This window comes from Nerophis lumbriciformis, linkage group LG02, assembly GCF_033978685.3.
Source record: "Nerophis lumbriciformis linkage group LG02, RoL_Nlum_v2.1, whole genome shotgun sequence".
Taxonomy (NCBI): domain Eukaryota; kingdom Metazoa; phylum Chordata; class Actinopteri; order Syngnathiformes; family Syngnathidae; genus Nerophis; species Nerophis lumbriciformis.
The window spans coordinates 65,365,550-65,382,500 of record NC_084549.2 but is presented as its reverse complement, the minus strand read 5'-3'; positions in this window follow the sequence as shown (position 1 = coordinate 65,382,500).

Genomic DNA, 16,951 nt, shown 5'->3' with positions numbered 1-16,951 from the left:
AGCGAAATTGTAACTGCATGCCGCCACAGACGGAAACACGTCCTAGGTAACACATGAGCCAATCACCACGCCCCTACGCCAGCCTGTACCCACCCACTCTGTGCCCTATATAAACCATGGTATGTGAATGCTCCCATTAAAATCTCCTGATGATTGAGGGAACCCCCCCTCATGAAACAGGCCTGTAGAGATGAAATAGTCTTGTGATTTTTTCCCACACATACATATATATATATATATATATATATATATATATATATATATATATATATATATATATATATATATATATTGATATATATATATACAGTATATATATATATATATATATACATGTGCATATATATATATATATATATATATATATATATATATATATATATATTGATATATATATATATACAGTATATATATATATAAATACATATATATATACATATACATAAATATATATTTATATATATATATATATATATAAATATATATATATATATATATATATATATATATATATATATATACATATGCATACATGTCAAAGATCATCTATATAATACATTTTAAGGAGGATTTACTGTAAAACACACACACACGCGCACACACACACATATATGTATATATATATATATATATATATATATATATATATATATATATATATATATATATATATACACAGGTATATATATATATATATATATATATATATATATATATATATAATAATAAATGGATCATATTTGTAACATCTGTAACATAGGGCACATAGATATCATGTAGCATATGTATCATGTAATATATACATATACATATAAATACATATATAGATACAGTATACAGTATATATATGTGTGTATATATATATATATATATATATAAATATACATACAGTGACATATTGCAGGAGTACTAAATACTAATGAAATGCAAATATTTAAATTAGGGTGCTTCAAATATGACCTCGTGTCAGCAGAGGGACAATACGCTCATTAATATCAATTCATCTATTGTAATCCTGCTCTTCTTTAATGAGATACCGTGTGTGAATATAAACCTGACCCCCAGCAGCGCCCCCTGCTGCTCGCGCGACATCCTTTGTCCCGGTCAGCGTTAACAAAAAGATGAAATATGTCGTCAGCCGAGTGTTTGTGGGCGATGTTGGAGTTCGCAGAGACGCGTCCCGGCGCAGATCAACATATAAATTAGATTTCTGATGGCGATACTTACGACTTAAGCAAGCGTTCGCCGGCGGCGCTGGATTCCTGATGAAGTCGCGACAAAAGTGCTGAGGGAAGTCAGCGAGGAAAACAACCAACTGGAGCGGGACACAAAAGGTGAAAAGGGAGAAAATCAGCAAACTACTGCGATAAATACGAGTGTCATGATCCAATGTTGATATCAGCAAAAAAACAAAACAAGTATTAGACTTTTTCAAACAGCATGTGTAGTTTCCTTCAATAAGCACACTCGGTTGCTCAAGTCATTTACAAAAGGTAAACATAGCTATAAACAGAAGCTAGAAGTTACACAACAGCTAAGCACACTATAGCACACAAGCTAGGCATACGTAATAATCATTGATTATAATTGCAGTGCACATTTATCAACATAATTATCAATAAATCAATGTTTATTTATTGGGATGAAAAATTCAACCCAATGGGATGACAATGAGAAACCTTGGAGAGGACCACAGCTTCACACATTATTAACACAAAATGTTGTTTGTTATGATCATGCTTTGATTGTCAAAAATGTTTGATAAATGTTTGATATTTCTACCTGTATTTTTTCTTTTTTGTCATCATTGGGGGTTTTTGGGGGTTTTTTATTATCATTTTTCTTTTTTTGGTTAAATTCCAATGTTAAGACATATAGAATTTGTATTCCTGCTTTAGGAGCACTTGAATTCAGAGGAGGAGCTACACTTCCATGTTTAGATTCCAGCTTCACGCATTATTAACACAAAATGTTGATTGTTATGTTCATACTTTGATCGTAAAAATTGTTTGATATTTTCACCTGTAATTGTTCTTTTTTGTCATCATTGTTTTTCGTTTTGTTTTTTCATATATATTTTTTCCCACTTTAGGTTAAATTCCAAAGTTAAGACATATATCATTTGTATTCCTGCTTTAGGAGCACTTGCATTCAGAGGAGGAGCTACACTTCCATGTTTAGATACCAGCTTCACACATTATTAACACAAAATGTTGATTGTTATGATCATACTTTGATTGTCAAAAATGTTTGATATTTTTACATGTAATTGTTCTTTTTTTGTCACCATTTTATTTTATTTTTTTCATGTTTTTTTTTCCACTTTTAGTCAAATTCCAAAGTTAAGAAATATATCATTTGTATTACTGCTTTAGGAGCACTTGCATTCAGAGGAGGAGCTACATTTCCAGGTTTGGATACCAGCTTCACGCATTATTAACACAAAATATTGATTGTTATGTTCATACTTTGATTGTCAAAAATGTTTCATATTTTTACCTGTAATTGTTCTTTTTTGTCACCATTTTATTTTATTTTATTTTTTTTCATATTTTTTTTTCCACTTTTGGTTAAATTCCAAAGTTAAGAAATATGGAATTTGTATTCCTGCTTTAGGAGCACTTGCATTCAGAGGAGGACCTACACTTCCATGTTTAGATTCCAGCTTCACGCATTATTAACACGAAATGTTGATTGTTATGTTCATACTTTGATCGTAAAAAATGTTTGATATTTTCACCTGTAATTGTTCTTTTTTGTCATCATTGTTTTTCGTTTTGTTTTTTCATATATATTTTTTCCCACTTTTGGTTAAATTCCAAAGTTAAGACATATATCATTTGTATTCCTGCTTTAGGAGCACTTGCATTCAGAGGAGGAGCTACACTTCCATGTTTAGGTACCAGCTTCACACATTATTAACACAAAATGTTGATTGTTATGATCATACTTTGATTGTCAAAAATGTTTGATATTTTTACCTGTAATTGTTCTTTTTTGTCACCATTTTTTTTTCTATTTTTTTTTTTTTTTTCATTTTTTTTTCAAGTTTTGGTTAAATTCCAAAGTTAAGAAATATAGAATTTGTATTCCTGCTTTAGGAGCACTTGCATTCAGAGGAGGGGCTAAAATTCCATGTTTAGATACCAGCTTCACACATTAATAACACAAAATGTTGATTGTTATGTTCATACTTTGACTGTCAAAAATGTTTGATATTTTTACCTGTAATTGTTCTTTTTTGTCACCATTTTTTTTTTAAATCTTTTTTTTTTTTTTTTTTTTTTCAAGTTTTGGTTAAATTCTAAAGTTAAGAAATATAAAATTTGTATTCCTGCTTTAGGAGCACTTGCATTCAGAGCAGGAGCTACACTTCCGTGTTTAGATACCAGCTTTACGTATTATTAACACAAAATGTTGATTGTTATGTTCATACTTTGATTGTCAAAAATGTTTGATATTTTTACCTGTAATTGTTCTTTTTTTGGACCTTTTTTTTTTTTTTTTTTTTTTTCCAGTTTTGGTTAAATTCCAAAGCTAAGAAATATAGAATTTGTATTCCTGCTTTAGGAGCACTTGCATTCCGAGGAGGAGCTACACTTCCATGTTTAGATACCAGCTTCACGCATTGTTAACACAAAATGTTGATTGTTATGTTCATACTTTGATTGTCAAAAATGTTTGATATTTTCACCTGTAATTGTTCTTTTTTGTCACCATTTTATTTTATTTTTATTTTTTTTCATTTTTTTTTCCACTTTTGGTTAAATTCCAAAGTAAGAAATATAGAATTTGCATTCCTACTTTAGGAGCACTTGCATTCAGAGGAGGGGCTACAATTCCATGTTTAGATACCAGCTTCACGCATTATTAAAACAAAATGTTGATTATTATGTTCATACTTTGATTGTCAAAAATGTTTGATATTTTTACCTGTAATTGTTCTTTTTTGTCAACATTTTTTATTTATGTATTTATTTTTTATTTATTAATTATTATTTTTTTTTTTTTTCAAGTTTTGGTTAAATTCCAAAGTTAAGAAATATATCATTTGTATTCCTGCTTTAGGAGCACTTGCATTCAGAGGAGGAGCTACACTTCCATGTTTAGATACAATAACACACAACGTTGATTGTTATGATCATGTTTTGATTGTCAAAAATGTTTGATAATATCCGTCCATCCATTTTCTACCGCTTGTCCCTTTTGGGGTTGCGGGGGGGCTTTTCTACCTGAAAAAATGCTTCTGATATTCTGTACATTACATCTTGTAGAAGATTTTGGTCATCATATTGCTGCGTGGCAATGTTTTAACCTTCTCTATTAATTAATAACATGCAATATCCAGCCTGCTAGTCATTCTGTAATTGTGGACTCGAGCAGAACATGTTATAAAAGAATGTACACAAAATGTCAACCGGCCATAAAAACGCAGGATCTTACGTGAATTTAAATTCCAAAGTTAACAACCTCAGGGGCGTCGGCGTCTACACCGCACTGACGACTCATCTTGTTAATCATTCTTACATGCATGCATGCTTCTTTCTGCATGTGTGTGTTGCGGTAAAACAGATGACTTGTCGCCGCTCTTCCACAGGAAGTGCGTCTTCATTAGCCACCAATCAAAATCCAATTACAGACGCTATCTCGCCACATTAGGGCGCTGGCTTTAAAATGATACGGCGGCTGGGGTGTATTTCCAATCAGGGGCAGACTTTAATTAGCAGATGTGGACGCGGAAAAACGTGTGAACGTGCCTCTCAGACGCCAATTATCCCTGCGACGCTCCGTCCCGCCGCGGCAGAGGAAAAGCCCAGGATGGACGGTCTGCACGTGCGGCGCCATGCCGCTACGAAAGATAAGCCGTTCATCCCGAGTGACAGCTCATCAGTCGGGGGTTGCTTGTTAGTCGTTAGTCGGCAAGAGGGTTCCTTGAATCAGCCCGTCAGGTACCAGGTGAGCCCTGCAGCAGATCATTAAGGCCTCAATGGCGTCCTCGTGACGTCAACCCCAGCCACTAGAGGGCGAAAACACGTCATGTTGCATAGCTCATGTTTCACAGACCGTCTTCAAGCCGCTTTCTGACTGTCTCTACAGCAGTGTTTTTCAACCTTTATGAGCCAAGGCACATTTTTTGGGTTGAAAAAATCCAGAGGCACACCACCAACAGAAATCATTCAAAAACGAAACTCAGTTGACAGTAAAAAGTCGTCGCAATTGTTGGATATGACTTTAAAGCATAACCAAGCATGCATCAATATAGCTCTTGTCTCAAAGTAGGTGTATTGTCACCACCTGTCACATCACGTCCTGACTTATTCTGAGTTTTTTGCTGTTTTCCTGTGTGTAGTGTACTCCTATTTTGATGGCTTTTTCTCTTTTTTTGGTATTTTCCTGTAGCAGTTTCATGTCTTCCCTTTGAGCGATATTTCTACTTTGTTTTAGCAATCAAGAATATTTCAGTCGTTTTTATCCTTCTTTGTGGGGACATTGTCGATTGTCACGTCATGTTCGGATGTACATTGTGGACGCCGTCTTTGCTCCACAGTAAGTCTTTGCTGTCGTCCAGCATTCGGTTTTTGTTTACTTTGTAGCCAGTTCAGTTTTAGTTTCGTTCTGCATAGCCTTCCCTGAGCTTCAATGCCTTTTCTTAAGGGAATTCACCTTTTGTTTATTTTTAGTTTAAGCATTAGATACCTTTTTACCTGCACCCTGCCTCCCGCTGTTTCCGACATCTCATGTTCGTCCTTCGTTTTCGAAGATGACCAGGTGACTTCACGTTGATTTGTGTGTGCGAAGATGGCTGATGAGGCCAATCCTTGCGCGGAATGACCGGCTGCAGTGAGGGCAGGTTATGGCTGGGGGGTGGCTGGCAGAGAGGGAAGAACTGTCTCTGGTCTCGCGGAGCTGTCGCTTCTGTTCGGCTTCATGGATGCGTTTTTCCTCGAAGTCTGCAACACCATGCCAGACTGCAGAGCGCCAGTTTGAACGGTGTTGGGCATCGACTTCCCATGTCTCTGGGTCCAGACCACAGCCCTTGAGACTGGCCTTTAAGGTGTCCTTAAAGCGTTTCCGCTGTCCGCCGCGTGAGCGCTTTCCATGGTGCAGTTCACCGTACAGGAGCATTTTTGGTAGGCGTTCATCGGACATGCGGCAGACATGGCCAGCCCATCTCAGCTGGAAACGCTTGAGGATGGCATAGATGCTATCCATCTCAGCCCTGAGGAGGACCTGGGATCTTGTCCTGCCACCTGATGTTGAGCAGCCTCCTGAGGGATCTCATGTGGAAGGCGTTAAGCTGTTTAGCATGCCAGCTGTATACAGTCCAGGTCTCACAGGCATACAGCAGGGCGGGTAGGACAACAGCATGGTAGACCACCTACTGATATGGAAAAGTATTACACGGTTACTCTGCCGAGCTCTAGACAGCACCGACCACTCAACAACAACACATAATTTGCAGACTATAATTACTGGTGGGCTTCACGGTGGCAGAGGGGTTAGTGCATCTGCCTCACAATACGAAGGTCCTGAGTAGTCTTGGGTTCAATCCCGGGCTCGGGATCTTTCTGTGTGGAGTTTGCATGTTCTCCCCGTGACTGCGTGGGTTCCCTCCGGGTACTCCGGCTTCCTCCCACTTCCAAAGACATGCACCTGGGGATAAGTTGATTGGCAACACTAAATTGGCCCTAGTGTGTGGATGTGAGTGTGAATGTTGTCTGTCTATCTGTGTTGGCCCTGCGATGAGGTGGCGACTTGTCCAGGGTGTACCCCGCCTTCCGCCCGATTGTAGCTGAGATAGGCTCCAGCGCCCCCCGCGACCCCAAAGGGAATAAGCGGTAGAAAATGGATGGATGGATAATTACTGGTTTGCGAAACATATTTTTAACCCAAATAGGTGAAATTAGATAATCTCCCACGGCACACCAGACTGTATCTCACGGCACACTATGCGCCGTTTTGTGGGCGGGTCTTATTTACGTGCCTCCACTTTGACGGCGTCTTCTCCCCGTCAGCCATGTTGTAGTTTTTAGCGCTTCCATAGCGAGTCTACTGACAGATATAAGTGAGAACTATACACTACTTTGTAACAGGAATGGCAACAGCGGGGGAATGCATGCGCATGTACGAGCCAGTCTGCCCCACGACAAGAGGATAGTGAAAAATGATTGACTTCTATTAAGGCTGACTTAGACAACGCTCTTTGGGTAATGTCGGAGGCAGATATTTACATATATCCGAATTTAAGTGTTACTTCTTTTTATTTCATAATCATATTACAAAACAGCTAGTGTTTTTCTTCCAATTGTGGTCTTTTGGTTGTCTGCAAAACTGTGTGCTTAACCTTGAATGAGGAATGTTAGAGAGAGAGAGATAATGGACATTTGTTTTGGCTAGAGACACAGGACTGCCAGGGACTGAAGGGGAGAGGGAGTTTCGGGGGACAGATCATCTTGGCGGCGCGATAGAATGTTCTATGCTGGATGGTCTCAAATGTATATATATGTGCAAAGCTTTGCAAATATATTACAAAATACCTATTCTGTCTCTGGTGGTTTTTAAACTCAGCTTTAAGTGTCGTAAAGAGCTTGGGAGCGACTTGTGACTTGAATTCCCTGGGAGGAACAACTGGTCCAAAACGCAACAGTAAATATCTACCACATACGAATAATCCGCTGAGGTCACACTTGGGAAAAACGTCACTGTAGAGGCTGCCCTCTAGTGGGTTCTTCGGACCACCACACACTGCCAGGAGAGCCCGGAATTCAGGGTGTAACACTGTTTTATTTTCATAAATAGCAATGTATTTTCCTCCTGCGTCCGCTCATCAGCACCTCCAACTCCAACCGCATGTCTCATACCGGCTGCTGCTAATAAAGGCGACAGGTGATTAGATAACAAGTCCCACCTGGGCCATTTACACACCTTTCGCTGTCTTCGAGGCCGGTCCTGGCACAGCCCGTTTTGCGGCAGGCCCGCAGGCCACGCCCCCCTCCACAGTGACAAATCGGGCGCAGACGGATTGACCGTTAGTGTGCAACAAAGTCTAAAATTAATTAAAGCTGCGGGCTGCGTTGAACCTCAGTGTTTACGCGAGTATTATATAATATTATATAATAATATAATATATCAGTATGTATTATATACTGTATAAATAATACTGTATATAAAGAATAATATGTAAATATTACATATGTGTTATATTTGGTACATGTTTAGTCTACTTTATAACTTTTGTTTTCGCCCTCTTTTTGTGCCCTTGTGTGCACGATCCTTTCCATCCTTACCCTTTCCATCTTTTGTAACTGAGCTACTGTGTGGAACAATTTCCCCTGTTTTTATTTACCATTTACACAACGTGCCAACTTCACTGGTTTTCGGTTTTGTAGAAGGAAAGAAAAAAAAACAGTTAGCTAAGTTCCTAACATATCTAATACTAGCTTATTATTTATTACATCCAAAAAATACAAAAAAATTATCCGGACCTGATGCGACTGTAAAAACTTGGTGATTTTTTGTGCGTGTTAAGGGCCGCATATGTGCGATTGAAGTGGGAGGATAATAATGAACAAAGTAATTTGACAAAAAAGCAATTTCAAAAACGCTTCTTAGCTTGAAGGGGTTTTCTCTTCGCACAGAAAGGAAGTCTCTAGAAGATACAAATACGTCAGATTTTTGAACACGGCAGAAACTGTTTTCCCACCCCCCGTCCTTGCGGCGCCCCCCACAGAAAGCCAACATGAAGCCCACGGCTAAAACCGAGCAGACATTTGGACCAAAGGACGGAGGTGTCGTGAGACTTGTTCCTCTTTTGTGCCGATCACAACCTCGTCTTCCTCGCCGACACGGATCCCGCAGAGATGAGGCGTTCATCTGATTTACAGCTCATCAACATTCACACCCCATGCAGATTTCAGTGTGGGTTTATTGGAACTTTGCAGCATCCCAGCTGCCTTTCAGTGAAGCATGCAGGTGAAAAATCTATTCTAAAAAAAGTATCCCCCGCCCTCCCCTGCACACAGTCCAGCCTGCTAACATCATCTGCAATCTTTTATCACTCCCGCTGAGGTGATTTTTATTCCTCATGTCATTTTTTTCCCCCCACCAATTTCCCAACTTAAAAACCTCTACAAATTCAAGCCTTGAGAAGGACGATGTTTACTTTGAAGACTCTACGCTGATCTTTTTGCTTCTAAGAAGAGGCACTATGTTGTCATGTCTTGACAAGTATAACTCACAAAACACCGGAAGTCAACCTGAAAAAAAGGACCGCTTGTTAGGTTGCGCGAGGCAGGAACCCACGAAGCAAGGCAGATAGGTTTCACAAAACAAATGACAGAGAGGAAATCTCCTCGAAGTTGGCTGCCAACAATTGAACCATATCGTTCAGATCTTGCAGGGCCTTCTCATGGTCGTTGAGCCTTCGGCCCAGAGTGCTTATAGCCAACAGACCCCCTTTGCCTCAAGGGGTTCCATTGTTGTTGGATCATTCTGTCAGGTGTCATGAGGCAGGAACCAAAGAAGCAAGGCAGATGGGTTTCATAAAAATAGAGGGTTCATTCCACAGCAGCTGACAAGGCCAGATGGCAAAAAGGTTGTGAGAAACAAAGTACAACAAAAAGCCAAGCATAAGGCTTGATAAAAGACACAAAGTACAACAGAAGCAAACACTGGGAATAAATATTAAATAGTCCACAAACATGAAGCGAAACAATACTTCTTGGGGAAAAGGGTAACTAAGAGTAACTAAAAATATATCTTGAAGATAGCCACTGCCCAAGGCTCTGCACCACCAGCAGGAAGGCTGACCAGGTAAGCCACTCTTGCTCGGTCAGACAAAGAAGTGGAAGGCTGGAGGGTGAACACCAACTGGCAGTGGTGGATGCAGGTATTGCACACCAAAAAGTCACCCTTAAATCTGTCCGGAGGCGGAATACTGGGTTTACGTGACTCAGGAAGTGATGGTCTGGTGGCCATCACCTCCAGTTGGCTGCCAACGATTGAACCGTGTCGTTCAGATGTTGCAGGGCCTTCTTATGGTTGTTGAGCCTTCGGTCCAGAGTGCTCATAGTCAAGCGAGCCTCCTCCGACTCAGCGGGTTCCATTGTTGTTGGATCATTCTGTCAGGTATCGTGAGACAGGAACCCAAGAAGCAAGGCAGATGGGTTTCACAAAAAATAGAGGGTTTATTCCACAGCAGCTGACAAGGACAAATGGCAAACAGGTCCCAGCAAAAAGTGAAGCATAGGGCTTGACAAAAGATACAAAGTACAAGAGATCAAACATTTGGAATAAACAGTAAATACTCCACAAACTATAAGCGAAGCAATACTGCTTGAGAAAAAGGGTAACTAATAATCAGTAAAACATACATCTTGAAGATAGCCACTGCCCAAGGCTCTGCACCACCAGCAGGAAGGCTGACCAGGTAAGCCACTCTTGCTCAGTCAGATGAATAAGTGGAAGGCTGCAGGTTGAACACAAACTGGCAGTGGTGGATGAAAATATTGCACTCCAAAAACTCACCCTTTAATCTGGCCAGAGGCGGAATACTGGGTTCACGTGACCCAGGAAGTGATGGTCTGGTGGCCACCACCTCGAAGTTGGCTGCCAACGACTGAACCATAGCGTTTAGATCTTGCAGGGCCTTCTTATGGTCGTTGAGCTTTCGGCCCAGAGTTCGGCCCAGAGCCAAGCGAACATCCTCCGACTCAGCGAGGTACTTATTGTCTGTAATCTGCCCCGTCGTCCACAAGTTGCAGACATTCTCCATGTATGTTTTACACTTAGTTTGTCTATCTTAAACTTTCATTTCAGTTCCGCACGTTAAGAGATTTTTCCAATTGTTGAGAGCGATCTACAACTCTATTTTTTTGTTGGTAAATGAGAGACAATGAGAGCTTTTCATCACACTTCAACATCTCTAACGTGAAAACGCTGCCTCTTTGCTCGGTCAGCATTGCCATTGAAAACATGTTCTAAAATCGTGTCACCCTGGATAAACACACATATAAATCATACTTGCCAACCTTCCCGATTTTGCCGGGAGACTCCCGAATTTCAGTGCCCCTCCCGAAAATCTCCTGGATTCGGGCATCTGGTCAGGATGCCACCCGAACGCCTCCCTAGGGAGGTGTTTAGGCCACATCCGACCCAGGACACATTGGGAAGATTATGTCTCCCGAATTTCTCCCGATTTCCACCCGGACAACAATATTGGGGGCGTGCCTTAAAGACACTGCCTATAACGTCCTCTTTCACCTGAAACCTTCACCCCTTAACAGCCGCATGCTGTCCAGGCGTCCGCTTTTCCTCCATATAAACAGCGTACCGGCCCAATCACATAATAATGTAGCGTTGGACGGGATTAACAATGATATTTACTAGAAGATGTCAAGAAATGCTGACACGATGTATGCTCTTTTGACTGGTTTAATGATAACGCGAGGCATACTTGGTCAACAGCCATACAGGTCACACTGAGGGTGGCCGTATAAACAAATTTAACACTGTTACAAATATGCGCCACACTATGAACCCACACCAAACAAGAATGACAAACACATTTCGGGAGAACATCCGCACTGTAACACAACATAAACACAATAGAACAAATACCCAGAAACCCTTGCAGCACTAACTCTTCCGGGACGCTACAATAACATCTACGGCTTTTGGAGCTCAGTGCACAACTGCACACACAACAAGAAGGAGACAAAGCAGAAGAACGAAGAAGAGACATGACGACGACGAGTAGGAAAAAGAAGTACGCTTGAAAGTTCCAAAATGATTGGAAAAAAGAAATTCATTTCATCCAGAAAAGCTCGAAGGGGAAGGGTATGCTGCCTGCACCTCAACCTAGCCCCCCCAACCACGCCCCCAACACCCCATCTCCCGAATTCGGAGGTCTCAAGGTTGGCAAGTATGATATAAATACATGTCGACGAGGACGGGAATGTTTGTATACGGCCAGGCCCGGCCCTAACCAATCTGGCGCCCTAGGCAAGATTTTAGGTGGCGCCCCCCCACATCGGCAGTGAAGTGTATATACTCACAAGAACCCGAATAGCTTTGTCTTTGACCTTTTTTTTTTACTTACAACTATACCTAATATATAAAGGGGTGGAAAAGTGACTATTACCTGCAGGGCAAACATTAGCTAACCAGAAGGCAATAATGTAAACAAAAAACACCTGCTTAAAAGATCTAATACAAATGTCCCTGAGGAATGTAAGGTGGGAGTACTGTAATTACCTAACGTTACATTATTATTTTCCATAACAATTTAGCCCCCTCCACAATATTAACCCGACGTTAAAACAGAACTAGCTATTTATTGATTAGCAATTGCCGAATCATGTAACATTAGCTTAATGCTAAAAAGCCAGGTTACTATCACATTCTGTAACAGACAAATAATTTCATGTAGGCTAACGTTACATACCTGCTACCTCTGTCTTTTTCTCGTTTCTCCTCCTCTTCTTTTCTCTTTTTTCTTCCCTGGGCACCTGACAGTTTTGGCCGTTTTGACATCTTGTGTTGATTTTTTGATGTGGTGACGTCCAAAAAGAGTCATGATACGGGAAGGGAGGGGGCGCACCGTGCGGGGGGAGGAGGGGGGGCGTAATGTTGTAACAAATAATATTTCTATTAAATAGGCTTTACTTTGCATTTTAATTAACGTGAGATTATTTTTTGTATTTAGAAATAATAGTAACAACTTTTTTTTTTCTTTTTTTTTCTCCAACATTTGTGGCACTGGCATGGCGCCCCCTGATGGACGGCGCCCTTAGCATTTGCCTATACGGCCTATGCCACGGGCCGGCCCTGTATACGGCATTACCCATGAGTCTTAGCACCGTAGACAGGAACAAGGAGTAGGTAGGAGGATGACAACTGTGTGGTTTGATCAATAAAGAGTTGATGTACGGTCGCATGTTGTTGTTACGCAAAAAACAAACAGTTGGCGTGTGTGTTTGAGCGCCGCTGAGAGACCAATTAAATTGAAGGAACATAGCAACACCCTGGCCGGACTGAGTACTACAACTCCTACAACTGTCAGTTTGGAATATTTACAAAAGAGTAAACGCGCTGACCATACTTGCCAACCTTGAGACCTCCGAATTCGGGGGATGGGGGGGGCGGGGTTGAGTTGGGCGGGGTTTGGTGGTAGCGGGCGGTGTATATCCCGGAAGAGTTAGTGCTGCAAGGGGTTCTGGGTGTTTGTTCTGTTGTGTTTATGTTGTGTTACGGTGCAGATGTTCTCCCGAAATGTGTTTGTCATTCTTGTTTGGTGTGGGTTCACAGTGTGGCGCATATTTGTAACAGTGTTAAAGTTGTTTATACGGCCACCCTCAGTGTGACCTGTATAGCTGTTGACCAAGAATGCCTTGCATTCACTTGCGTGTGTATAAGCCGCATACATTATGTGGCTGGGCCGGCACGCTGTTTGTATGGAGGAAAAGCTGCCCTTTGTCACCGATTCTGTTCATAATTTTTATGGACAGAATTTCTAGGCGCAGTCAAGGCGTTGAGGAGATCCGGTTTGGTGGCTGCAGGATTAGGTCTCTGCTTTTTGCAGATAATGTGGTCCTGATGGCTTCATCTGGCCAGGATCTTCAGCTCTCACTGGATCGGTTCGCAGCTGAGTGTGAAGCGACTGGGATGAGAATCAGCACCTCCAAGTCCGAGTCCATGGTTCTCGCCCGGAAAAAGGTGGAGTGCCATCTCCGGGTTGGGGAGGAGATCTTGCCCCAAGTGGACGAGTTCAAATACCTCTGAGTCTTGTTCACGAGTGAGAGAAGAGTGGATGGTGAGATCGACAGGCGGCGTCTTCAGTAATGCGGACGCTGTATCGATCCGTTGTGGTGAAGAAGGAGCTGAGCCGGAAGGCAAAGCTCTCAATTTACCGGTCGATCTACGTTCCCATCCTCACCTATGGTCATGAGCTTTGGGTTATGACCGAAAGGACAAGATCACGGGTACAAGCGGCCGAAATGAGTTTCTTCCGCCGGGTGGTGGGGCTCTCCCTTAGAGATAGGGTGAGAAGCTCTGTCATTCAGGAGGAACTCAAAGTAAAGTCGCTGCTCCTCCACATCGAGAGGAGCCAGATGAGGTGGTTCGGGCATCTGGTCAGGATGCCACCCGAACGCCTCCCTAGGGAGGTGTTTAGGCCACGTCCGACCCAGGACACGTTGGGAAGATTATGTCTCCCAGCTGGCCTGGGAACGCCTCGGGATCCCCCGGGAAGAGCTGGACGAAGTGGCTGGGGAGAGGGAAGTCTGGGCTTCCCTGCTTAGGCTGCTTCCCCCGTCACCCGACCTCGGATAAGCGGACGAAGATGGATGGATGGATGGATGGAAAAACGGACGTGACAACAGATTGTGGAGGACGCTAAAGGCAGTGTCTTTAAGGCACGCCCCCAATATTGTTGTCCGGGTGGAAATCGGGAGAAATTCGGGAGAATGGTTGCCCCAGGAGATTTTTCAGGAGGTGCACTGAAATTCGGGAGTCTCCCGGGAAAATCGGGAGGGTTGGCAATCTGCGGGTCCGTTCTTCCGGACGTCACACCCCGACACGCGCCCAGGCCCGTCACGGCGGCGCCACACATACCCGACGTTTGTCTTTGCATTCAAACACCAGCGTTTTTTATCCGTTTGGATATCTGTTACTGCTCCGCCGCCGCCGCCTGGCGTGGAGGGGGAAAAAAGACTCATTTGCTTGAGATTTATCACATTTCAGATAGCGCCATCTTTATCTCTGCGAGCGTCCATCTGCCTTTATGAGCGGGCGCGTGTGTGCAGGAGGAGGCGGGCAGATGACTGTATTATCGCTGGCTTTCATTTTGGACAACTTTATTACTGCCTCAGCTCGCTTCCTGCCTCTTAACGCTCACCCGTCCTGATCTGGGCCAGCTGTCTCCTCCCTTTCATGGCCGCCTATCCCCGCATCTTTTATTTATTTTTTTAAAATACGTCCGGGCTTTGAAATAAAAGTGACAAAAATACATTCAGTGGAGGCCGGAGGCAGATTTGAAATAAGAAAGAGATGAGATTTCCACTTCATTGCACTTGGAAGTATGCAAACATTTACTGGCTTGTGTTTTAGGGCCTGACAATAAGCCTCTCGCCGCCTTAAATCACGTTTTTAACGAGGCGCTGTTTGTTTTGCTTCTTTGCGAGGGGAATAAAAAAACTTGCTGATGCTTCCGTCAACACTAAGCAGACTGAATGCGTGTGTTCAACATGTCTCCAAGGTTGCCGATAAACAGCTGGTGACATTTCTGCAGCACCTTGTTAGCTCATCGCAACACTTTGAATTTTGAACTGCAGGATCATTCGGGCCTGGTCAGGAATGATTCTTGGTTCTTCCAAGCCTGGGAGGGGAAGAATTTGCAGAACTATTTGCATTCAATTGCATAAAATTTGTAGCTGTGCACATCAACATATATATATATATATATATACAGTCGCGGTCAAAAGTTTACAGAAGTCTTGAGTTTCCAATAATTTCATGCTTGTTGGTCAGAAAAAAACATTCATGAAGTTTGCTTCTTTTATGAATTTATTATGGGTCTACTGAAAATATGACTAAATCTGCTGAGTCCAAACATATTGCTGGGTATTGTGGCCAAACAGCTCCATTTTTGTTTCATCTGACCACAGAACTTTCCTCCAGAAGGTCTTATCTTTGTCCATGTGATGTCAGATTAAACAAAAATGAGCTGTTTGGCCACAATGCCCAGGAATATGTTGGAGGCCTTTAATCCCAGGAACACAATGCCTACCGCTAAGCATGGTGGTGGTAGTATTATGCTCTGGGCCTGTTTTTCTGCCAAACATACTTTGCAGATTGTAAACACAATTAGATGTGTTTAATGAGTGTTATGTGTGTGTATATGTGGAAATAAATGAACACTGAAATTCAAGTATTTATTTTATATATATATATATAAATATATATATATATATATATATATATATATATATATAATAAAAAAAAAATATATATGTATATATATAATAAAATAAATAAATATATATATATATATATATATATATATATATATATATATATATATATATATATATATATATATATATATATATATATATATATATATATATAGCTAGAATTCACTGAAAGTCAAGTGTTTCTTAAATACTTGACTTGGTGAATTCTAGCTGTAAATATACTCCTCCCCTTTTAAGCACGCCCCCAGCCACGCCCCCCGACCACGCCCCCCCCCCCCCCCCCCCCCCCAATCTCCCGAAATCGGAGGTCTCAAGGTTGGCAAGTATGCCATTAAGTGCTGATCATTGATGGCCGTAATCAAAAAAAAAATTACATTTACATTTTTTTATTTTTGCAACGAGAAAACTGCAAAAGCTATACTGCACTTATCCACCAGAGGGCGATCTGTAGGATTAAAATGACGGTTAGCGTTCGGGTTCTGATTAGATTAAGGAATTATGATTAGTGTTAGGATGGCGAGCCATAAACATATATCCAGGAATGTAAAACATGAATGACATTGTATCGTATGCATGTCCGAAATAAATTGTTACAGATTATCATTGTTGCTGCCACCTACAGGACAACGGTAGGAATGCGTTACTTCTCGGTGCAAGTCCACACAATAATTAAGTGTTTTGATGTTTGAAATAAACCCAATCGACCAATCAGAAACAACGAAGGTCGTCACAAAATATGAGAGAAAAACACTCATTGGATGGACAGTAATTGAAAGTGTGTTTCTTTTGACTAGGAGCAGGAAACACAGCAAGACGATGCCCATATAAGGAAGGAGTTCTAAACAAAGTGAAAACTGTAAACTCACAGCCAGCGTGAGTTGACACGGAATGTTCTGCATGATCTACGGCGCCGCCGCCGCCCCGCTGGGATGGCGGCCGTTACTCCCTCAGCGGGATTTGATGTTTTGATGTCGGCG